At 40.6% G+C, this 25,338-nt stretch overlaps 1 protein-coding gene across 18 annotated transcripts in view; it reads right to left on the bottom strand.

Annotated features, from left to right (window-relative positions):
• Positions 1-25,338, bottom strand: part of LOC122541729 (myelin transcription factor 1-like protein) — a 558,875-nt gene that overhangs the window by 385,901 nt on the left and 147,636 nt on the right. For 3 of the 18 annotated variants that reach the window (XM_087978075.1, XM_087978087.1, XM_087978021.1), the window contains exon 2: positions 17,217-17,255. The exons of 14 other annotated variants lie outside the window; for them this stretch is intronic. The gene's annotated coding sequence lies outside the window, so the exon portion shown is untranslated. Of the gene's footprint in view, positions 1-8,004; positions 8,437-17,216; positions 17,256-25,338 lie in introns of those variants that run through there. One more of the 18 variants, XM_087978056.1, reaches the window with a different exon arrangement.

Below are 25,338 nucleotides of genomic sequence, written 5' to 3'. Positions count from 1 at the left end.
ATGACAATTGACAGTAGTTGCCATTAGGCCAGCGTTTTTATTAAATGTTGGAATTTTTACTGAATTCCAGTTTTATTATCTGCCACATTGGGATTCAAACGCATGTTCACCAGAACATTAGCCTGTGGTTATTAGTCTGGTGAAATAACCACTGCACCATTATATTTACCAAATATTTATTACATGTAGAATAGTTTACCAACAGCTCCTTCAGCTGCACTGAAGGAGGTATCAAATTCTGGACAGTGAAGAAAATAAATTTTAAAAAGCATCTTCTCCCACTGCTCTGAACCCAGCATTAACCAAACTCCCTCTGCTTGAAATCACCATTGTTTTCTGTTTTATTGATTTCAATGAAGCAAAATCAATGGAATTTTATTGCTATCAGACATTCCATAAAACTGAAAATTATCTTTACTGTGTCATGATCAATTGATGGTACCAAATATTTGCAAAATGATACAACTTCGAAAAGCAAAACATGCAACATCTGTAAATCAATAAATACAGCCATTAAAAGTCCCAACAAAAACAGCAACTAAAATGTCATATTCCTCATTATTAAATATTAGTTTTGTTTTCACAGTGTCGATGATGGAACAAATAGTAAATGACAAAGTCATGAGTTAAGTGTGGTGAGCATTTGGCAGAGAATCAGTAACGGACGTCCAAATCCTCTGTTCCTTTTCACAAGTGTGAAGCAGAGAGCTTCATTCATCCTCTTTTGGCAAATACATCATCTCAATGGCACAATCCGCCAGACAAGGCTAGTCCCAGGTGCAGATTACTGATCTGTGCTGAACTACTTGGACGCCATTAGGAGTGGCAGTGACATTAATCTCAATGCTCTTGAGTTTGCAATAATCAGAATGGCTAAGGTTTGTGCTCAAGATTGCTATCTATAATGTGTTACAAACATGTGGACGTTGGCTGCAGATAAGAGCAGGTTGACTGTGATTTTCACTCCACCTTATATATCGTTACCTTGATTGCACTTATTAGTAAGAGTGAAATATAATTACTTGGGATGTGGTATCATGAAGCACTCCTCATACACAAAAGGAGAATTTGACATGAGCCAATATCATTAAGAAACAAAAGCTGCTTGGTGAGGGATGCTAACCTCGCATTTCCAGATTTTCATTAAATGCAATAACCTGAGAATACAATTCCATCAGAAGTTGCAAAACTAATATCAACCAATTATGATCTGCCTTCTCAAGCAATTGTTTGCCCACATAACACTTCAATTGTGCAATTTCTTGTATTTATCTTCACCACCGTTCCTCTGAACTCCTCTACTGTCTCCAGGTTGTTACATTGATTTCCTAAGATTCAGTACTGGAGGATCAGACATTTTCTCCAAATAATATCAAAATAAGACCAAAGTCACTGTTTTCCATCCCCATCACAAACTCTGTTCCCTAGTCATGACTCCATTCAATATGGGTCTTTTACTGGATGGAAAGTCATAACTAACAGTGTGTGACAAAGATCAATCCATGTTTACGATCCATGTTTACGACTTGGAGGAGGGGGAGAAAAGCAATGTATCCAAATTTGCTGATGATATGAAAATAGGTGGGAGGGCATGTTGTGATGAAGACATAAGGAATCTGCAAGGGAATACAGTCAGGTTGAGTGAAGTTTCAAAAATAATATCAACCAATCATGATCTACCTTCTCAAGCAATTGTTTGAGAAGGGCTTATGCCCGAAACGTCGATTCTCCTGTTCCTTGGATGCTGCCTGACCTGCTGCGCTTTTCCAGCAACACATATTCAGCTCTGATCTCCAGCATCTGCAGCCCTCACTTTCTCCAGGTTGAGTGAGTTGGCAATAACGTCATATATTAAGTTTAATTCAGGAAAATACACTTTGGAAAAAAGAATCAAAAGGCAGATATTATGTAAAAGGGACAAACTCTAACTAGTGCTATACTGCAGGATGAGTCTTCTTGTGCATGAAATACAAAGAGTTTGCAATGTAAATGCAGCAGGTAAGTAATCAAGCAAATTGAATTTTATCCTTTAGATTTGGAGTTTAAAACTAGGGAAATTTTGTTACTATGAGGCTGCATCTGGGGTACTGAGTAGTTTTGGTCCCTGTTTTTAAGAAAGTGTACACTGGCATTGGAGGCAGTTCAAAAGACATTCACGTGACTGATTCCTGATATTAAGGTTGACTTATCAAAAATGGGTAAATAGGTTAGGTCTTGATCATTGCAATATACAAGATTTGTGAGGGGGCTTGATAGGGTACACACTAAGAAGAAATTTCCGCTTCTCGAGAATTCAAAATTAGGGTACAGTGGTTAGCACTGCTATTCTACTGTGCCAGAAACCCAGGTTTAATTGGGTGACTGTGTGAAATTTGCACACTTCCCCGTGTGGGTTTCTGCTGGGTGCACTTTTTTTCTCCCACAGTCCAAAGACATGCAGGCTCAGTGGATTAGCCATGATAAATGCAGGTTTACAGAAATAGAATAGGGGAGGTAGGGGTGATGTTCTCCAGAGGGTCAGTGCAGACTTGGTGGGCCGAAAGGCCTCGATATGCACTGTAGGGATTCTACGTTCCTCTCCATGGCAACAGTCGACAGATGAAACAGATTCCATAACTTTGGTGTTATACTTAATCCCAAGAATACTTTCTGACATATTGTACCACTTCCACCTCCCCAGTATCATCCATCTTCTCCATTGCCAGAAGTCTCCTGCATGTCTTTGTTGAACTCTAAAATTGACTAATCCAAAATATTCTTTGCTGGCTGTATCATCTATTTTCTATAGGTTTGATTTAATCCAAAACTGTGACCCATATCTCAACATCTCACTCATCTGTCACCAAGATATTCACTGACTACCTTTGTTTCCAGTTCAGCAATGTTCACTTTTAACACAATTATCCTTGTTTTCAAATCGCTCCATGGTCACAACCATGGAAATATTGTTGTGACTTCCTCTGATTGTGCAACCTTCCAAGTCCTCTGTTCTCATCCACTTTAACTGATCCACTGCCAATGTCAAATTTGGTTTGATAATGCTCTTATGAAATGCCTTGGGAGGTTTGGCTCAACTGAAGGTGCTATATATGTGCAAGCTGGGTTTTTTTTCTGCACTGCAGCCATTCCCAATTGAAACTGCAGGAGATTTCATTTCCTGTTGTTGGACTCCAGGTTTTGGTCTTTCTCAATTCTACTTTCACCTCTAATACTTTGCCAACCATCCATGTCAGCCTTCTTAAGCGACCAACAAGTTAAATTGACCAGTTTTAAATAGAAAATCATTGATGTTTATTAGGATGGACATCAGACTGAAGATGGAAGGTACAGAAAGAGAGTGAAAGAGCAAATCACAGCTAAGACAATACATGAAAAGATACTGGTAGATAACATAAAAGGGAGGTCCAAAGTTTTGTCCAGACATATAAATAGTAGAAGGGTAATAAGAGGAGGAATGGGACTCACTCGGGATTAAATAAAAGATTTACATCTGCAGACAGAGGTCATAGTTGAGGTATATGGTGAATACTTTGCATCTATCTTTACCAAAGATGAAAATGCTACACCATTCATAGGGGAAAAAAAAGTTATTTCAGAAATTTGAGGGGCTTAAATTGGCAAGGAAGAGCTAGTGGATAAGCTGTCAGTAATCAGATTAATAAGGCACCAGGACTGGATAAGATGCATCCATGGATACTGACACAATGAGAGTGGAAATTGCAAAGACTATGGCCATAATTATCCCATTGTTCTTAGACTCAGGGATGGTGCCACAGAATGGAGAATTGCAAATGCTACACCCCCATTCAATGTAGTGCAAAGACAAGCCCAGCAACTACATACTAATCAGTTTAACTTCTGTGGCAGGATTGCTTCTAAAAATTATGATTCAAGACAGTATGAAGCAAATGTGGGTTAACTAACAAAAGTGAGAATAGAGAACATGATGGCACAAAGGTAATATTCCTGGATCTGGAGACACAGGCTGATGCTCAGAGCACCAGGGTTTGAATGCACCTTGGCAATGGTTACTGTACTGAAAAGCATCGACTTTGAACAGATCTAGCACTTGGGAGCTGTGCATCAATAAGATGCTTGGGACTTCAAGAGTTGCAGAATTTTGTTCAACCACTATCTGCAACCTTTTGGGCTGGCACATCCCCTACTCTATTATTGCCATCACGCTGTGGTGCTGAACCTGGATCAAAGAGAAGTATGCCAAAAACAGCACCAGTTCCAGGCACAACTAAAATTGAGTTGCCAAGATGGTGTAACTACAAAACAGAAAGCTTGCACGCCAGACAGTGGAAGGAACTTGGAATAGACAGAGCTAAGCAATCACACACAGATACGGGGAGAATGTGCAAACTTCTCACAGTCAGTCACTCAAGGTTGGAATTGAACCCAGATTCCTGGCCCACTGAGGGAGCAGTGCTAATCACTGAGCCACTGTGCCACCCTAATTCTGGGAATAAAACTGAAGACTCATGCTCCAGAATTTGTTACACCTCAAGCCAACAGTACAGCACTGCAATCTACCTGCATTGTGGAAATCTGCCCTTGTATGACCTGGGCACAAAAAAAATAGGACAAATTCTATCCAGCCAATTACTGCCCCACCAGTCAACTCTCAATCGTCAATGATTTGGAGGTGCCGGCGTTGGACTGGGGTGTACAAAGTTAAAAATCACACAACACCAGGTTATTGTCCAACAGGTTTATTTGTGCTAGGTCTAGTGCTTCCAAGATAAACCTGTTGGATTAAAACCTGGTGTTGTGTGATCTTAACTCACTTATCAAGTGAAGAGATTGTCAACAGAGCAATCAAGCAGCACTTGCTCCACAATAAACTGCTCACTGAGGCTTAGTTGGATTCTGTTCAAGTTACTCAGCTTCTGAGCTAATTATGCTCGTGGTCCAAACATGACTGAGGTGACACGCTGGCTCAGTGGTTAGCCAGTGCTGCAGCCTCACAGTGCCAGGGACAGCTTCAAATTCTACAGTCCAAAGATGTGCAGGTTAGATAGCTTGGGCAAAAAGGTTAGATAGATTGGCCAAACTAAATTGCCCATAGTGTCCAGAGATGTGTAGGTGAGATGGGTTGACCATGGGAAATGCAGGGTTACAAGGATAAGGTAGCAGGGTGACTCTAGGTAGGATGTTCTTCAGGGAGTCGGTGTGGACATGTTGAGCTGAATGGCCTGTTTCCACATTGCAGAAAATTCAGCATAATTCACGACTCCTCAGATATAGTCTATGCCCAGATGCAGCAAGACCCAGACAATATTCAAGCTTGGGCTGATAAGTGCAATAATCAATCACAGCACACAAATGACTATCTCCAACAAGACAGTACGTAACTGTCTCTTTAGATGTTCTATTGAATGATTCTATGCTATTATTGGGTTTAGGAGAAAGTGAGGACTGCATATGCTGGAGCTCAGAGTCGAGAGTGTAATGCTGGAAAAGCACAGCAAGTCAGGCAGCATCCGAGGAGCAGGAGAATCAACGTTTCGGGTATAAGTCCTTCATCAGGAATGGCTGATGAAGGGCTTATGCCCAAAACGTCGAATCTCCTGCTCCTCAGATGCTGCTTGACCTGCTATGCTTTTCCAGCATTACACTCTTGACTATTATAGGGTTTAGGCTTGACCTGAAACTGAATTCAACCAGCTATGTGAAAACTGTAGTTACGAGAGCAGAGCAGAGTTCATAAATTTTGCAGTCTCTTACCACTCCAATCCTTGTCCACCATCTACAAGGTATCTAGCCAGAGATACATGATGGAATACTCTACAACAGCCGAGATGAATGCAGCTCTAACAACAACCAAGAAGCTTGCCACCATCCCAAACAAAGGAGCTGACTTGATTGGCACCTCATTCATGAGCTTCAACATTAATTCCCTCCACCACTGATGCACAAAGCCACCTTGCTACAACATTTCAGTTTCCTAGCACTTACATGCTTCAGCTTAACTGACATCTTCAAAGACAGAAATTTATTTCTCCGGAATATGGCGAATATAATTTTAAAAATTCAAAAATTACATAATAAACAAAAACATAATTATATTTATCCACTAAATTGGCTACAATGCTTTCAGTAAAGATTTAATTTGAGGCCTTACTCTCTCGTTAAAGCCTAGATTTGGAATTGATGTGTTTTCCCAGATCTATGACATATGTATTTGTACCATTTAACGAGCAGAATTCATCAAATAAACCTGTTTCCCCTTCAATGAGCTTCTTACCATAGAATCTCTACAGTGTTGAAGCAGGCCATTCAGTCCATCATGTCCACACCAACCCCCTTGAAGAGCAACCCACCCATATCCATCCTGCTACCCCATTCTTACAACCCCACATTTCCCATGGTCAACCCACCTAACTTACACATCTCTGAACACTATGGGCGATTTAGCTTGGCCAATCCATCTAACCTGCACATCTTTGGACTTTGGGAGGAAACCGGACTACCCAGAGGAAACCCACGCAGACACAGGGAGAATGTATGAACTCCACACAGACAGTCACCCAAGACAGGAATTGAACCCAGGTCCCTGACGCTGCAAAGCAGCAGTACTAACCACTGAGCCACCAGTTCAGAAAATTTTCATAATTATGTTAAGAAAAGCTAGAAACAAATTTAAAATAGATTGTTCAGATAATATTTATTTTCTTTTGATTCTTTCACAAGATAAGGATGCTGCTGGCTGGAGCATAATTTATTACACGTCCCTAAATACTGTTGAAAAAGTGTTGGTGCACTATCATTTCAAGCCCACAACGATGGTCACTGGGGAACTATAGCCAAAGCCCTTCAGAAGGGAGTTTCAGAGACACTGAGGAAAAAGTGATATATGGTATTTGCAATTCATAATGGTTACTGACTTGGTGAGGGAGTGGAAGTGCAAGTGATGGTGTTCCCATGCAGCAACTGCCTTTCTAAGTGATGATGGCTATAGCTGCTGTCAAAGAAGCCTTGTTGAATACTGCAGTGTATTTTGTAAACGGCCCATACTTACACCATTGTTTTTAAGTGGCGGAGGAAATGAGTTTTAAAAGTGACAAAAATGGGACCAATCAAATGGCTGTTTAATGCTGCTTATTGTCAAGTTACTTGAGTGATGTTGGAACTGCACTCATTCAGGCAACTGTGACTTGTGCCTGGGAGATGATGTTGGGCCTCTGGGGAGTCAGGTGGTGATCTCCTTGCTGCAGAATTTCTCAATTCTGGCCTGCCTTCGAAGTCTCTGAATTTATATGGCTAGTCCAGTTCAGTGTCTGATCAATGGTAGCCCCCAGGATGTTGACATGGAGAGGTTATTCAGTGATGGCCATTGAATGTCAAAGGGAAATGGTTCAATTCTTTCCAGTTGGAATTGGCATAACCTGTCATTTATAAAGAATGAATGTTGCTTGAGTGTCTTTTTTAAACAGAGTGGTGGTGTCTATATCCATATAAACTAAAGCACAACAACTAATTACATGCTCGTGGTAACTTTTGATTTATGTTTCAGAAATTTTTAATTCCAAAGAGATAGAGGTGGGGGAGATATTAATTTCCTGTGTGCATCAGGTACAGTGATTTACATGGCCACTTGATACCACCAGTGAGATGAGAATATTTTGCGAGTTTCACTGATTTCCCATTTCCAGTATTGAGATGGGTGCATTACTGTTTACAATGCAGAGTTGGTATGATGTCGATTTGAAGCTACCTCTGAAATCAGAGCTTAAGTCAAATCCAACCATACAGGATTAATGTGGATTTCACCAGTTTCCTTATTTCCCCTCCCCCCCGCATTATCCCAGATCCAACCTTCTAACTCAGTACTGCCTTCAAGACCTGTCCTACCTGTCCATCTTCCTTCCCACCTAGCCGCTCCACCCTCCTCTCCGACCTACACCCCCACTTTCATCTACCTATCGCACATTCAGCCACATTCCCCCCAGCCTCACCCCCCCTCCAATTTATCTCTCTACCCCTTGACTCACAAACCTCATTCTTGATGAAGGGCTTATGCCCGAAACGTCGATTGTCCTGCTCCTCGGATGCTGCTTGATCTACTGCGCTTTTCCAGCACCACACTCACGACTCTGATCTCCAGCATCTGCAGTCCTCACTTTCTCCTCTGAAATCAGAGCTGTCTATTCATGGTACACTTCCCCAGGATCAATTTTTTTTGCAATGATCTATAACAGGCAAGACATCCCAGATTTCACATTGCAGCATGCAGGGTCCCAGTAGAGCAGGCAATGGCGTGCAAGGAGTTCTCCTCTCCCTGAGAGGGAGTTACAGCACCAGAGTAGCTGACAGGCACAGGAAGAGATGGCAGAGAATGTGTGTAGTATTAGTCTGAAATGTTGAAAACCGTACATTGATCTTAACTGTGCAAGAAAAGCAAGAATGATTTCTTCATCTGTCTGAAAACGATGCTTTATAACATCCCTACACTAACCCGTATTTGGAGTGTGGAGCTGTGCTGAGTTGCTGGGGAGGAGTGAAGCTAACACATTGAGTAATTAACTGTTGCAAGAGAACGTAGCTACGAGCTGGAGCTGTTCCCTTTTGCTTCATCTTTGTTGTCACTTGAGTTTCCTTTCTCAGGAGGCAAAAGGCCTTTCTGCTGTGCCGTCTCCAATTGCCGTCCCTAGTGCACTGTAATACTGTACAAATGACAATGATCAGGGACACTTTTTCCCAGGCTGTACTGCAGAACGTCCCCAGAGCTGTCCAGACATTATTTGTGCTCTCCAATCATCTGCTCTTGTAATCACATGATCTGTTTGAATCTTATTTCAGCAGGCTTGCATTGTTATTGCAGAGGTGAAATAAGCCACATTTGAAGAGGCAGCTTTCGTTGCTAAGCATCCATGCTGTAACATAATATGCATGTATATAGTTGGAGCAGGGGAAATGGTGATCTGTCCCTGTATAAAGGTATAATATAGGAAATGTAAGCATGGAACCTGCATGAATTGCAGGCACTGGGCAAAGACTAATCTAAACTGAAGGGAATGAAATGCTTATGGCTGGTGCCTCTTCAACAGGATTCTTGTGGGCTACACAAGATGCAGTCAATCACATCCTGAACTTCATGGAACCGAGAACATTTATAACCTCACAAACTTTTCCTGCTGGTTCCTGAAGAAAATTACTTGCTGGCTGGCCTTTGCACAGACAGCATCAGTCACCTGTTTGATGTATTGTCTCTGCTCAGGGCAATCCTCCAAACCCATTCCAACATTGCAAGTTCATTTCCATCAAGAGCCTACCCAATTTTGAAATCATTGATTGTTTACACTTTCACCATCCTCATGAGCAGTGAGCTCCATGTCATTCCAACTCACTATGTGAAGAAGATTCTCATCATATTCCTTGACAATTTCTTGCCTGAGATCTTAAGTCTGTATCCCCAGGTCCTTGTACTAACTGCTAATTACAACAGTTTTCCCTGGTTTTGTATTTAAGCCTGTTATAGTCTTGTAAACCACAAGCAATCTCCTCTGAATCTCCTTTACTCTAACCTTTCTCAGCTAAGCTTGAAACTAAAGCTCTGCAGCACTAGATCCATTCTGGTAAGTCTTCTCTGCACCCTCCAAAGGTTGTTCACAAACTTCCTAAAGTAGATCAGATCTTAATTTGGTCCTTTTATTGGGATTTCATCTGTGCCAGAGTTTTATCAAGATTCTATATAACTCGCCTGTTTTTGTATTTATGTTTTATGAACCCATGACCCCATATCCTTTGTTAAACACTCACAACATGATCTGTCAACTTTAAAGAATGATACACATATATTCCAGTTCACCATCTTCCTGACACTTTTTAGAAATGTACCATTAAATTTGTCTTGCTCCTCCTTATCCTTTTGCAAAGTGCATTACCTCATACTTCTCTGTATTAAGATCCATCTGCTACTTTCCTGCTCATTCTGCTAACCTATCTATGTACTGTTGCAGGCAATTCATATTATCCTTACAGGTGGTTGATCTTCCAAGTTTGATATAATCGGCAAATTTTAAAATTTTACTGTTTTCGCAAGTCCATGTCATTTATGGTGGTCATAGCAACGACCCAGTGGACCACTATTTGTCTGTCTGAAAAATAACTACTTCCAACAACTTGGTGTTTCCAATCCGTAAGCTAATTGTTTTTGTGCAATTAGACATTGATTCTCTGCCCACCCCATCCCATTCCTTGAAATTTGATTTTGTTGAGCAGTCTTTTATGTGTTAGTTGCTAAACATTTTCTTGAAATCCATGTACACAACATCCATGCATTTCCTACATCAACTTTCTCTGATATTTTATCCAGACATTGAATTAGATTGGCTAAGCATGATCAACAGTCACAAATCCCTGCTGGGTCTCTTTAGTTAAAGCACAATTCTTCAAGTGCTTGGTCATTACTTCCATTTTAAAAATCACACAACACCAGGTTATAGTTGAACAGGTTTAATTGGAAGCACTAGCTTTCAGGACAACCACCTGATAAAGGAGCAGCGCTCCAAAAGCTAGTGCCTCCAATTAAACCTGTTGGACTATAACCTGGTGTTGTATGATTCTTAACTTTGTACACCCCAGTCCAACACCAGCATCACCAAATCATTACTTCCATGATTATTGTTTCTAAAACCTTATCACTACTGACGATAACTTAACTGGGTGGAGTTGGCAGGACTATCTTTACACTTTCTCTTAAATAAGGCTGTCAGCTATGCCTCCCTCCAGTCTTCTGTTAGATCTCCCATATCTAGAGAAGATTAGAGTTTAAAGACAAGCCCTTGAAATATTTCCATCTCCACTTTCTCACAACCTGGGATGCAAGCCATCCGGACCCAGTGACTTATCTCCTCCATACACAGCATAGAACCTGAGGCGAAAAAATTGAGAAATATAGAGTGGTTTGCATGTGATCACGTCTGAAATGAGTTTTGAGTCCTGCTCAATGGACTACTGTAAATGGATTGCTTAAAAAAAACTCTCTGGAGAAGCACAGTCTTCTTATTCATCAATCATCAGTACGCTGGGTAAAGGTTATTCTGGGCCTATAGACTCTATAAGCACCATAATGACAGCTGTAAGCAGCCATTCTTCTCTGTGACTTCCATGGAGCCCTAAACATAATGACAAGATGCTCTCTCATCTAATAATGTTCTGCTTTCTCCTCTTCTTCCAGTCAGAATGAACTGGCCAAGCTGCCTCCTATTTTTGCAGTAACCAGGTCCTTTTTAAACTTGAAGTAAATCAAAAATGCAGTGATTTCTAACTCCAAAAAGCACCTCCATAAGTGAAACCATGTTTTCTAATAGATCCCAATGATTTGAGTACTTGCACATGAGTATCACAAAGGGAAGACTGTGTCACATAGGCTGGCTTCAGCATTCAGCCTTATTAATTCAAACAAAAATTGCACTGGAATCCGAATAACATCACTGGACTCCAATTTGTGTGTAATAATGAGACTTCTAAGAGCACTAGCTAGCTCATTGGAGTCAACGTAGAATTACGTTCAGCAGGAAGGCTCTTGGTACAGTATTGCAACCATCCAATCATATGTGGAAAACCAGGCAATGGCGAGATGAAGATCAGCCCAAAAATGTCTTCCTCAAAACTAAGTGTAAATTTCACACAACTTGTTTGACATTAAAATAAACAGCCTATTTTACCTGAATGTTTCCTGTTGATAATTAAAAATGGTAAACAATCTAACTGTTAGCAGCAGCCAACTTGGGAACACAAGGGACATTGATCCCATGGTAAGGAACAGTGGTGATGGCGTTTTGACAGGTCCTTGGATTTTCCCACTTGTCTTGTGAGCAAACTGTTACTGGGATAGTGGGAGAAAGTGAGGACTGCAGATGCTGGAGATCAGAGCTGAAAATGTGTTACTGGAAAAGCGCAGCAGGTCAGGCAGCATCCATGGAGCCTTTTCCAGCTGGAATAGTGGGAGCCAAATCTAGGATTCCTCACGTAGTGAGTTCCTGTTTGACCAACTGAGTGATGACTTGACAAGTAAGATCAGATGTCCAGAAAGATGATGGTGAGCCCCAACAGCAACCAGGCAGTTTCATGACAGAAACCTTGATCAAGCTACGCTCCACCATTCAAAGAACACTTACCCCAGGGTTGTCAGCACACCTTCTACGCCTCCGACAGGCCATTTTCCAAATCTCTTTGGTGAACACAGAGGCACCTCCACCTAATTTTGGCGACAAGCCTCTGATTTACAATGAGCAAAAGCAGTACCACAAAAGAACACAGAAAATAAGCAGAAATAAACATAAAATAGTATCATATGGGCTTGAAAAATGTGAAAACGTGGTATTAATTGACTACAGTTCCCTCTGTTTCTTCTGTGGACTTGTAAGTCACCCATACACATCAATTGAGGGCAATTATGTGCACAACAGTTTGGTTTGCTGTCTGTTCACCTCATTAGTATGAATCCAAATTATGTTAATTTCCTTTCTTCTCTAAATGTGGGGGCAAGAACGCTAAATGGTGATGAACACATCATCCCCACCAACAGGCTAATTCACTGGAACACTACCCTCTCCCCCATTCAGCTCATTAAAACTGTATAGATGAGGAAAGGCACATAGCTCAGCCTAGCACTGGCTTCATCCACTTGCAACCTGAAACACCAGCAGTTGATGGCCAATCAGAGGCCAACTGTTCTGGGTCCTAGTGTACACTAATTGGGGACTGCCCCTCAGGGGATCCAGTGATGTAGAGGTAAGTCCTTATTGTCAACTTCTTACCAAGTTGGGCGGGGGGGGTCACTGGAGGGGGAGGTGTGGTGGAAAGGAGTCAGAGGTGAGACCTGAGAGTGACTATCAGAGGCAACCTCCCCCAATAAACTCAACAGGCATGTCATCACAGTTGTACAGTTGGGAGGCATATAATGGTCTAAGTGGCAAGTTTAAGCCTTCCATTGGCATCTATGAACTGTCTCACCCAACACATTTGACAAGGTGGTGAAAGGACAGTTGAGTTTCTTTCCAGGGAAGACTTGCTCAATTAATTATTTCCCCTTCTCACCCCCCTTTGTCACTACCTCCAGGGAGAAAAGTCACATCCAGCGGCTGAACACCTACTTTTTCTGCCTCAATTCAGCATCTCACAAAGGTGAGCTTGACAAGTAGTCAGGTATAATTTAAAATGAGTGGGATCCACAAAAATGCCCAAAGGTTTGTAATCCCTGCCAGACAGCTGCCGAGATGGTTGATGCAAATACGTACATCAATACCAGTGAGATATTATTCTGAAGTTGGTATTTAAAAACATTGATGGAAATGTGTTGCTGGAAAAGCGCAGCAGGTCAGGCAGCATCTAGGGAACAGGAGAATCGACGTTTCGGGCATTAGCCCTTCTTCAGGAAGGCTAATGCCCGAAACGTCGATTCTCCTGTTCCCTAGATGCTGCCTGACCTGCTGCGCTTTTCCAGCAACACATTTCCATCTCTGATCTCCAGCATCTGCAGACCTCACTTTCTCCCCATTTAAAAACATTGCTTTGGCAGATAATAGCAGTTTCAACCTGAAGATCTTTAACTGACTGGCAAAAGTGACAACACTTCCTATTCCCAAGAAGCACTATCCTCTACCTTAATTGTAAGTTTCACCAAGGAAAATGCTTCATAGCAACAATAGATTAGATTACTTTACAGTGTGGAAACAGGCCCTTCGGCCCAACAAGTCCACACCGACCGCCGAAGCACAAACCACCCATACCCCTACATTTACCCCTTACCTAACACTACGGACAATTTAGCATGGCCAATTCACCTGACCTGCACATCTTTGGACTGTGGGAGGAAACCGGAGCACCCGGCGACACTGTTCCACTGTGCCGCCCAATAGTTAAGTGCTTACCAACATAAATGGAAGTGAATGATGTGATGTTTACTTTCCATCACTACTTTTTTATCACATGCCTACTGCACATGATGGGAGATCTAAGTATTATTATTAGACTATTTATTATGTGAGTGGCTGGAGCATCTACACCATGGGGTTCATTTTCTGTAGTCACCTTGTGAGATTCTCCACTTCTAAAACATTACTTAGAAATTTGCAACCAGTGAAAAAGGGGTCAGTCAGGAGTTTAAATCTGCAGCGTTTCAGATGCTGCAATTCCAAAGTTAGCCACGCTGTGGAGAAGAGTCTCTAAATAAAGAGCAGAGAAGAGGAATTTTCTGGATGACCTCCTCTGGAATTGTGCCATCGCTAACTTGGAAGCTGGAAACTTCAAAATATCCTGATGTCCAAATAAAACAGGTGCCACATCCCTTACATATGCTTATTGAGATCCCTTCCACTTTAAAATTAGCAACATCTTAAGTCAGTAACAAATTATTCCTTTTATTTATTGTTTATGGCAATCATAATGCATTGCTGATGAGGCCAATATTTATGACCCATCTAGAATTGCTCTTGGGAAGGTTGTGCTGCCTTCTTGGACTACAGTAGACCATTTAGCCTCTACTGTGTAGGTACAGTTACAGCGCTGCTATGTAGGAAGCTCCAGGATTTTGACCAGTGATAGTCAGGGTGTGGTGATATAGTTCCAATTCAGGTTAATGTGCGTGGCCTTGAGGGAAACTTGATGCTGATATGGTTTCCATATATCTGCTATCCTTGTTTCTCCTAGAATAGCAGAGGTCAGAGGTTTTGAGGATGCTTTCAATAAATCAATGTTGAGTTATTGCAATTCATCTTGCAGATAACACTGCAATCATGGTGCAACTCACATTTGCTCGCAACACAAAGCTTTGTCACTGTGCCTCAGTACATGTGACAATAAATTCAATTCAATTCAACAATGACATAAGGTGTGAATACTTAGGGGGATAAAGTACAAGAGCAAGGAGGTGATGTTAAGCTTGTATAAGGTGATTTTTAGATCTTAGCTGCAGTATTGTGTACAGTTCTGAGCACCAAATTATAGGAAGAATGTGAACACCTTGGAGAGAGCGCACAAGTGATTTACAAAAAAATGGTTCCAGGGACGAGAAACTTTAGTTATGAGGACAGATTGAAGAAGTTGAGAATGGTCTCTTGGGAGAAAAGATCTGATAGAGGTTTTCAAACAATATCAGCATGCTGGATAGTGTGGATAGGGAGAAACTGTTCCTATTCATTAAGAGAGCAAGAATGAGAGAGCATAGATAATAGTGACTTCCAAAAGTAGCAAATGTGACATGAGGGAAAACCTTTTCAACAGTAAGCAGTTAGAATCTGTAATAGACTACCTGGTAGTGTGGTGAAGATTACTCATACCCTTTCTGCATATAGATACAGTTGAATAAACATGTCGACAGTTCACTGCTGTAGATTCAGACTAAAATTATGCAAGTTCATCTTGGTCAAACATTTTTTGAATTTGATTGTACGATTGTTATAATCTGGAGAATGCTTGCAACTGGGTCAAAATTCTGGTGCTCCTTACATAACATGGCTGTGGGCGTACCTACACTGTGTGCAATGCAATTGTTCAAGAAAGCGACTCATCACTATCCTCCCAAGATTAATGAGAGATGGCAAACTTTGGACTGGATTTGACAATCAATTGTGAAGTAGTAGCCCTCAACTTGACCTTGAGAGGAGCTGTACATGAAGATCTCACAGTATGTATTTTCCAATGACAGTTTGTTTCTGATGACACATCACAATCCCAGCAACACTGATGACATCAAGGAGGGCAAGAAGCCAGTCAAATTGAAGAATTCTCAGAGACAGCAAACAAATCATCATTGCATCACTTCATTTTTATTTTGTTTCTGCAAGTATAATAAATGATTTGGGAATAAATACTGATTCTAATAGAAGCAAAAACAAAATTATTTTAAGAATGTACAGAATACCTTATTCTAATGAAGAAGTGTTATATTCAACAACTATGAAATTAGCCTTGCTGGGCCAAATTGCCTTCTGAGCAATATTTTATGAACATAGAACATCACAGAAAGCTTAGTTACAATTCATTCTACAAGATGAAACATTTTCAAGGATTTTTACAGTGAAACTAAGAGCAGAAGTTCTTGTCAGTTCACTGATTTTTAATTGATTACAGTCCAGATGCAACTCAACAGTGCACCCTATAGGGAAGGGTAGAATCACTGACAGCAACATCTGGATTTTCAGATTTTAACTGTGCAGGTGTAGACTCCAGAAGTCCCTGTCAGTTTGAGAGGAGTAATAATGGCAAATCTTAACAGTTTTGATGTGACTGTGATTGCAAAATCCAGGCCATTACTGTTAGCTTAAAATGTCCATGTTCCTTGGCAGAGATACAATATACTTTGAAGCTGTTTGTACGTGATCACTGTCTATCAGGTACTGGCTTTTCCTATCCTAAGTGTGCTGGGCTTGCCTCACAATGTGAAGTCAGCTCATTTACATATTTCTAAATCATCCAGACGCACTGAGCATGATGTACTTGGAGTTTGCCAAGTTCAGGGGGTGAAGTTTCCTTTCCAGCTGCTCCCAAGAGGCTGTTGGCTATGCTCAAGACCGAACAGTGTTTACGTTCTACTAAAGGATCAGTTCGGGACATTCAGTGGAACAGGTGCTAGAGGTCCTGGTCACAAGAAGACATGCACTAAATGGTGTCAGTTTCAGCGAAAAGGTCAACCCCGCAACAATCCCCCAAAGTAATATTACTGGAGTATGTAAATATAGGCAGGAGAGGATGATCAACTCTATGACCTTTAACTCCTCTCAAGTGAAGTGCCCAACAAGGTTATGAGCAATCAAAAGATTGAGAAAAAGTGAAATCAGAACCCTCCACCAATTTCATGTGGGGAGAAGGTCCAGTGTCACTATTCCTTTAGTTTCCCTCATTTAGTTAATCCTTCAAACACTGATCAAAATCCAGCATGCCAATATTACCTTTCACCAAATTTCAGTCATTCACCCCATTTCAAAATAGAAGTGTAAGCAATTTAATATCTGTTTTATAACTTACTAAGTGAACTAATGGCAAGGAATGGGTGAGTGTGTGTGTGTGTCAGGGGTGGGTGGAGCCTGCTTAGTCAACCACCCAAAGAGCAGGAAAACAGCTGGAATTTATAGAGAGGATAATCTCAGTGCCTTCAACAACTTGCACATTTACACTGAACTAACTGTCTCTGTATGTCCTTCACTAATGCTACATATTGAAGCCTCGTGGAATCTTTTGGGTGTCTGCCAAACAATACTTACAGTATGGTGAGTTGCTGGATCCCTGGACAAGTTTGGAATCTATAACCAAATAAAGAAAACATAGCTAGTTTGGGGCTCTTGATAATAAAAGACACCAGCACACACCCCACACCCCACAGCAAACTGAGATCCTAAGCTTAAGCGTTGCTTCTCTCAGGAATGGATTGACTATTACGTAGAGACTGTTAATTCTAATCTAATCTAATTACTTTGCTGGCCTCACAATGTTGGAGAACAAGATCAGCATGATGTCAATTTCAATAGCCTCACTGCCGCTCGGAAGTCACTTCCCACACAGATCACCAAGGGTGAATTCAATAACCATGGAACAGCAGAATAGCAAGTGGTGATGAAAAAAACCTCTTAGACAACTGCTTTTGTCAAATTCCATGCCACTTCACTCAACTGACTACAGCAGAGCTGTTGCTTGTCAGTTCTTCAACGACTGCACAATTTTCACTAACAAGATCTACATGTAGCCCAGTAAAAAGAGACAATGAGCCTTTTTTTATGGAGCTGCACACAAAATTTAATAGCCACTAACTTCACTCCCATTGAGTATGCACTTAAGAGGAGCATGGAGGAAAATTAAAAGTTGCATCCATTCATTTTGATTCACAAAAAGCACAGTTAATCAGATGCAAAAATATTTACACCATACAAGTCAGAGCTAATTCAGTTGAATTGATTGAAACATGAATATATGTGAAAGATCTGGATATTGCAGGAGAAATGAGGCACCATTTGTAGTGCTGGCAATGCCCAAAGCCTAACAACAGCATGGGCATGAACCATTGTCATATTGATATCAGAACTCGATGGACTAGCTCTGATACAGGAAGCAAGTCAATGCAGAGCTATGTAAGTATAAATAGCAATACTATTACATGCAAAACAAGTGAGTGGGTGTATTAATTTACGTGGCTCAGTGTAGCTTATTCTATTTTAATGAGGATGATTAAAGATTACCAACACTCAAGGAAAGAAACTTAAAGGACAGAAAACAGGATGCCAATTAGCTGAATAGACACTGTGGATGAATAGAGTAAGGAAATAAATAAGTATCACTGGTTAAGAAGAAAAATTAAACTCTGACAGCAATATTGCCACTCTACCAGTGACTCAGAAAAGAGAAAATGTCTACTCCTGATAGCTAACCAAAGACTCCTCCTCAGAAGTATCAGTATGAAGATATCAGGTGATAAAAAGAGTTTTCATGCAATCCGTGACCAAATACCCAGTCAACATTCACTGTCTAGATTCAATTACAGCAAATGAGCACCAGGATTTTGGACTTGATGGTGATTTTATGCCTATGAAACTACATGACTCAGTGATTAGCATGACTGTCTCACAGCACCAGGGACTTGGGTTGAACTTCAGCCTGGGGTGGCTGTGTGGAGTTTACACATTCTCTTTGTTTCCTCCCACAGTTCAAAGTTAGGTGGATTGGCCGTGCTAAATTGCCTTATAGTATCAAGGGATGTGCTGGCTAGGTGAGTTAGTCATGAGTTAAAGGGATAGGGTAGGGTGGGGGACGATCTGGGTGGGATACTCTTTGGAGAGTCAGTACTGAATGGACTCTTTCTATACATTAGAGATTCTATATCTCACTTATAGGGGATGAGGATGGCAGAGTGGGAATTACTGGTCCAGTAATTCAGACACCCAGGCTCGTGCTCTGGAAACACAAGATTAAATTCATTTGTGAATCTGGTGGAATTTAAATGCAATTGATAAAATCTGGAACATAAAGCTATTCTCAGTCACAGTGGGTATGCAACTATCTTTGATTGTTGTAAAAGCCCATCTAGTTTAACTAATGTCCTGTACAGATGGAATCTGTTTTCTTCACCTGATCAAGCTACATGTGACTCCAGACCAAGAGCAATGTAATTTACTCTTAATGTCCCTCTAAAATGGACTGGCAGGCTACTCAATTTGATTACAATCAGAGATGAAATGCCTACATTGTATCAAAGATGAGAGAAAATATAGAAGGGAGGGAAGGAAAGAGAGAACTGATTCAGTAAAGAAGGTGAGAAAGGTGTGTGTGTGTGTCGGGAGGTGGGAGTTGTCTCGGAAGTTAAATGACATATCCTATTGTCAAAACAGTCTTCACCCTGGCAAGCATGATCAGGTCATCATGTTGTCTGTTCACTATTAACTTCTAAGTAAGAAGGACACTACAGGATAATCCAACAGCTAAGGGTCAATGAAAGAGTGACAACTGAAAAGTAGGATACTACAGCCTGCAGTGAGCAGGATCAGATGTTTTAAATTGAAATTTTACCTACTTTGTGAAACTCCCTTATTGCTAAAATCAATCTCATCTGCAACACATGATTGATCGTATGTTACTATGTATGGTAAGGAACTGTTAATAGCATTACAGTACATATCAATTGGATAATTATTCAGAAAACAAGGATTAAAAACATTGTGTTGTGAATCATGTGATAATGTTAATCTAATATTGTGCTATTAAGACCAGCTCTGATACTCTCAGCACTGTAGCAACATCTCCAACCAACATGAATGCCTCACCCCCACATCCACACATTAGCACACCACTTGGTCTATTCTTTAGTGCAATTAGAACAGATGAGACACTGGGTTTAATTTTTCTAGCTCAAATGGAAAAGTAGAATGACAGAAAATTCTAGCCTGTTAAAAATGACAAAAGATTCAATCTCAAGATAATGCCAACATCCATAAATTGTTTGATTGGTATTTCTGTTATGGTCATTATGATCCCAGATTTGAGTTCAAACCGATAATTCCATACTGTGTCCATCTGACCTCCTACTGTCAGCTGATAACATCCATGACTAGAAATTGATATTTATGATGAACTCCCTTAAAAAAAATCGATGATTTCAGAATTGGGTCAAGACTGACAGCTACACGAACATTTACAGAAAGGGATGAATGTAGTCTGTGTGGAACATGTTAGATCATCAACAGCAGAAACTATGGAAGTACCATGCAAGGAAGGCATCTGGTCAAGGATGAATAATAAACAGTGTATGGTGAGATACACATTCTGGAGTTTTGCATCATTTATCTTCAAATATAGGAAAATGTTTGAAGAACTATCCCTGAAGAAATGAAATACCTTGAATGTAGAGGATTGCACATGGCTTGTCAGAGCTGTAGGCTTGCTCACTCAAAATGTTTGCTCTCATTTCAGGTTTTGTAGCATTCTTACATTCTCAGTATAATCTCATCATCATAGCAAGGTTAACAGATAAGTACACTTTAGACCAGTGTAAATAATTTTTTTCACGGGATTGCTTTCAATGGTAACAGGTAGCATGCCATGTGATGTACCATGCAATCAGGTGTCATACTGTTGTTATCACTTTCCCTTACAGTTAAATGTGCCCTAAGAAAAGGGAGAAAAAATAAATTGAATTGCAAAATGCTACCTTTCCAAGCCTGGAACATTTTGACAATTTAACCTTGAAAGGTTATGTTAAATATAATTTAGAAACAAACAAATTACAACTGAAGGAAATGGCACAGCTGTGGGTCAGTCACAGCTTGCATTTATACAGCACCCGCAATGTAATACAACACCCCAGGAAGCTTCACAGAAACATTAACAAACCAAATTTGACACACAGCCACATCAAGAAGATATTAGGGCAGTTAACCAAATGTTTGGTCAAAGAGCTTGTTTTTATGGAAAGTCTTAATGGGGCAAAGAAGAGGTAGTATGCTTCTAAGACAAACACATAGAACAATAAAACTCAACACAATTACACTAATTGAGGCACTGCATGCAAATACAGCACATTATTCCTCTCTTAGACATGTAAATATTTGATAGGTCTCTCATTTGTTTCATTTGTAATAATGTCCTCCAACTGTTATCAACTCAAACAATTAATGTAAACCATAACTGCACATGGGCTTTGATGCAATACAATTACCAAATAAGCAACTTGTAATTGTGAAAGCAAATTTGCAAAAGTCACTTGTTAGACTCCACTAGGGAAGAACTGTTCACAGTCTGACAGACAATGGACAGCATCACAAAGTTTAGATTAGATTAGATCAGATTCCCTACAGTTTGGAAACAGGCCCTTCGGCCCAACAAGTCCACACCGACCCTCCGAAGAGCAACCCACCCAGACCCATTCCCCTACATTCACCCCTGACTAATGCGCCTCACATTACGGGCAATTTAGCACGGCCAATTCACTGCGCCTGCACATTTTTGGACTGTGGGAGGAAACCGGAGCACCCGGAGGAGACACGGGGAGAATGTGCGAACTCCAAACAGACAGTTGCCCGAGGCAGGAATTGAACCCGTGTCCCTGGCATTGTGAGGCAGCAGTGCTAACCACTTCCACTGTGCTGCCCTAAACTAACTAGTATCCACAGAGTATGAACACACGACTGGCTTGATAATTCAGATACGCTGGTCAAAAGCCTACAAAATAAAATTCAGAAAACATACATGGGAGGTGTGTTCCACAGAAAACTGAGACTGTTCCTCATTGCCTGAAAGTAGTGAGATCCAGCACACCACATCATTCCATCAGGAAGGAAGCCTGCCTGAGTACATGGAGCAAACTAGTTACTACAGTCTAAGGACAGTTGGAGTTGAGGGACCTGTCCCATAAAATGAATGACAGCACCAAACAAAAAAATGTCCTCAGTCACTGAGTCTGTGAGAAACACCACAGAATAGCAAAAGAAAAAAATACAGTTCTAACAAATCCAGAGAAAGACATAGTGCATCTTTTTGTTCCCTAAAAAGAGATCTTTCTTTTCCATGACGTACATATTAGATTAGATTAGCTTCCCCACAGTATGGAAACAGGCCCTTCTGCTCAACAAGTCCACACTAATCCTCCGAAGAGCAACCCACCCAGACCTATTCCCCTATCCTATATTTATCCCTGACTAATGCACCTAACACTATGGGCAATTTAGCATGGCCAATTCATCTGACCTGCACATCTTTGGGTTATAGAAGGAAACCAGAGGACCCGCACAGACACGGGGAGAATTTGGAAACTCCACAGACTGGAATCAAACCCAGGTCCCTGGCGCTGTGAGGAAACAGTGCTAACCACTGAGCCACCATGCCGCCCACTACGGTTAATATTAAAAGCTGTATTAAAGTTAAATGATAATACTTGAATCTAACTTGACATTTTCCCTTATTGTGAGCTTATAGTGTCACATAAGCATGCAAAAATATTTCTGGTGCGACCTCCATAGTCTCCCAATAACACATTTCTCTCTTTTCCCTTAGGACATTTGGCATTGGGACTTAAAACTACGACACACGCAACTCCTCAGAAGCCAATGTCACTGACCAAAGATGCACTGGAGGAACGAAAGAAAGGTATATTCTTCCCAGGAACTGAGATAAGTAGAGCTCTTTAAAAATGGAAAGCTAACAAGAAACTGGATGGCGAAAAGGGAATGCGGTGATCAATGGTGCTAAAACTGCTGTTTGGTCCTTGGATTTCCTATGCAGTGAGCCAAACATCAGTTCCTGGATTGCGTCTGGGGTGTCAATTGAGCAGTCTCATCAAATATGGCAGATGCCAGATTCTTGTGCAGGTTGAGCACATGCATACTACTGAATATATTGGACCCTCCAGACAGCCTTTGTACCTGGCTATAGCAATTGTGATTCTAGGTTGTGGAAAATTATTACAAATAAGTAGTTGACTATTAGAATTGAAGGTGAATGAATTTTATTACAAAGTTATGAATTCTGAGATATTAAATAGGCTTTCTGATGCCAGACTTTTAAAAAATTCCATACATTTGTTTATCATACCAAGACCCATTTCATCAAAATGATTTTACTTAAGTTACTTATCTTAATTACATCCAATTAAAATGCATCATGGAAATTCCTTCATCCATGACAGACCTGTATATCATGAGGACTGCAGAAGTGAGTTATGATGGGTTTACATGCATGACAGAATGTCCATGCTGCACTGCCAGTGGTGTGATGTTTTATTTATCACACAGATTTACTTCTAAATACTTTTTGGAATGAGTTTTACAGGGGAGAAGCATTAAGTGCTAATTAACTCCAATAAGTCTGATTCTTTATTTTCATTGCAGTTAATTATCACATTCCTGAATATGGCATTGTCACTAATGACCATAGTTCTTTCTTTCCCAAAGTACCTGCTCCACACCAGCCGACAGAATTTAAATATAGAATTTTGTCCAGATTGTTCAGCAATTTTGCTATTTTTATGTGAAATAGGAACCCACAATAAGACACGGGCAGTTAACATGTGCAATATATTTCCATTTTTCGACTTGATCATGGAAGATTCGCACCTCAAAACCATTTCCCCGTCTCTAACGCCCCAAACAAATATCTTTTGGTCAGTTTTGAACATTTTAAGTGGACTCAGGTTTTTTGAGAAAAAAGAACCAGATTATCACAACACTGTGTAAAAAATGCTTTCTAATCTTACACAAAATGATTTAATTTAAATTATTAAGATTATACATCCTTGATCTCATTTCCAAAAGAAATGTTTCCCATATCTGCACTACAAAATCTCTTCTTGCTATTTTAAAAGGCTCCTTTCACCCCATGCAAACTATTATACATCTTCTAAACTTAAGAAAATGAAAACATTATTAATGTGAAAGTTTTCATCATTTAATTTTTTAAAACCCATATGATTCTGAGGAAGTTATGCTGGATCCCCACCTCCCTTTATAACTGAAGGTGAATCCCCTCCCTGTTGCATTGCAAACCCACTGAGATTCAAGCAGATTTTCCACCATCCTTTCTAATTACTTTATATAAGTATATACTAATGTTTAGTGATTTCTGGATATGGGTAACAAAAGTATTTTGTTCCAATGCAGTTCCTAGTCTCTCAACATTAACTAAGTCCTTTGTTATCCCATGATCTTCTAATTTAGCTATTTCTGGTCTGTGTAACTTTGTGTGTCAAGGTAAAAGAATTACTTTTTTAAAAAAGAAACACAAAAGATGCAATCAATCAACACATTAGTTAATCTATAGAAACATAGAACATTACAGCGAGTACAGGCCCTTCAGCACTCGATTTTACGCCGATCTGTGAAACAATCTGAAGCCCATCTAACCTAAACTATTCCATTCTCGTCCATATGTCTATCCAATGACCATTTAAATGTCATTAAAGTCGGCAAGTCCACTACTGTTGCAGGCAGTGCGTTCCACACCCCTACTACTCTCTTAGTAAAGAAACTTCCTCTGACATCTGTTCTATATCTATCAACCCTCAATTTAAAGCTATTTCCCCTCATGCCAGCCATCGCCATCTGAAGAATAAGGCTCTCACTGTCCAACCTATCTCACCCTCTGATTATCTTATACATCTCAATTAAGTTGCCTCTCAACCTTCTTCTCTCTAACGAAAACAGCCTCAAGTCCCTCAGCCTTTCCTCGTATGACTTTCCCTCCATACCAGGCAACATCCGAGTAAATCTCTTCTGAATCCTTCACAAAGCTTCCAAACCCTTCCTATAATGCGGTGACCAGAACTGTACACAATGTTCACTTCTTACCCTAAGTTCAAACGAATGACACAAACTGATAATAACTTGTACTCATTTACTACCCTCATTCCAGTATAATGTCTCATGGTACATCGTGGCATCAGTCACACAAAGAGATGGATTTTAAGACACGGGCTTAAAGAGGAGGAAAGCATAAGAGAGGTGAGCAGGTTCAGGAATAAAATTCCAGAATTTAAAACTTAAGGAGCTGAAGGTCTTCATCCCAAAGTATGAGCAAAGGAAATTAGCAAGAGTCCAACAGATCAACACTGGAACAATGCGAACATCTCAGACAATTGTCTGGTTAGACAAGGTTTAGATTAGATTAGATTAGATTACTTACAGCGTGGAAACAGGCCCTTCGGCCCAACAAGTCCACACCAACCCGCCGAAGCGCAACCCATCCAGACCCATTCCCCTACATTTACCCCTTCACCTAACACTACGGACAATTTAGCATGGCCAATTCACCTAACCTGCACATTTTTGGATTGTGGGAGGAAACCGGAGCACCCAGAGGAAACGCACGCAGATGCGGGGAGAATGTGCAAACTCCACACAGAGAGTCACC

Source organism: Chiloscyllium plagiosum, unplaced genomic scaffold (assembly GCF_037043375.1).
Source record: "Chiloscyllium plagiosum isolate Xiang-an unplaced genomic scaffold, Cpla_swu_hap1 HiC_scaffold_3, whole genome shotgun sequence".
In the NCBI taxonomy this organism is placed as follows: Eukaryota; Metazoa; Chordata; class Chondrichthyes; order Orectolobiformes; family Hemiscylliidae; genus Chiloscyllium; species Chiloscyllium plagiosum.
The sequence above is the reverse complement of the archived record's forward strand: the minus strand, read 5'-3'. Positions and strand labels throughout refer to the sequence as shown.